Genomic DNA, 977 nt, shown 5'->3' on the forward strand with positions numbered 1-977 from the left:
ATGTGTATCACATAGATACGTAATCGTTTTTAATTTTTATTTTTAAATCTCTCTTTTGTTTTAGTTATTTTTTTTACCTCGTTACCTATTTTTGTTATAATTTGCATAAATATGGTAACGTAACCGTTCATGTTCGGTCGAAACGTATCGTGATAAATACAGAGAAATTAAAAATACATTGCAGCGAACGTTAACGATAATACGGAGAATAAAACGATGCATCATCAGCCATTGAGAATGCTACGTGGTAAAATCTCAAGCATTTGGTGTGCCTTAAATACCGATAAAATCCTTTATCAGGCATTCGCGTAAATTACGTGTCTGTATTCGCGCGAGAACGACATTTTTCCCTTCGCGTAATTCGCTCGGTGCGTCTGGGATTACCTCGTGCCCTGCGGTCGTATTAATTACCAAATTCTTTGCACACGCATTTAACAAAAGAAATGCGGTAATTCACGTCCCCATGAATAAAGCCCCGAGAGTATTATCTTTTAATAAGGGAGAGAGATTCGAGATCTCCATTTCAATAAGAAGAGGCGACGGCCACGCGGATGCCCGTCTTCTTTTCTCGCAGATAGAAAGCGTAGCAGCGCGAGATGAAAATCCGCGCGAGAACGAGGCGATCGTGCTCAGAGCGTTATTATCTTGCATTTCATGCTTTTCATGCTTTTCTCTTTTCGTCGGCATAACTGAAAGTTGCCGGATTTTTCACAAACGGTATCACTACGACGAGAACAGTAGGTTCAACGAGTTAAACGGACGCGACTGTTACGTCGTATTTTTTTCTCTGTACAGAGTGCGCCGAGTTGTTTGAGCGATTAATGCTTCTCCTAAAGGCACATCGCGCGTCAATACAATCGTCGAAACCGTAGGCGACACGACTCGCACTCACCGCCAGCAGCAGTTTAATTCAAGTGAGCGTCGCTTTGCACAATTTTACGCCATTTTCGGGGGATGTAAACGCGCGCGCGTGAATG

General features: G+C 42.5%; 1 protein-coding gene across 1 annotated transcript in view; it reads left to right on the forward strand.

Annotated features, from left to right (window-relative positions):
* Sema2a (Semaphorin 2a) overlaps positions 1–977 on the forward strand; it is a 276,914-nt gene that overhangs the window by 36,020 nt on the left and 239,917 nt on the right. The gene's annotated exons all lie outside the window — the stretch shown is intronic.

The sequence above is a fragment of the Acromyrmex echinatior genome, chromosome 19 (genome assembly GCF_024713525.1).
Source record: "Acromyrmex echinatior isolate Ae372 chromosome 19, ASM2471352v2, whole genome shotgun sequence".
NCBI classification, from domain to species: domain Eukaryota; kingdom Metazoa; phylum Arthropoda; class Insecta; order Hymenoptera; family Formicidae; genus Acromyrmex; species Acromyrmex echinatior.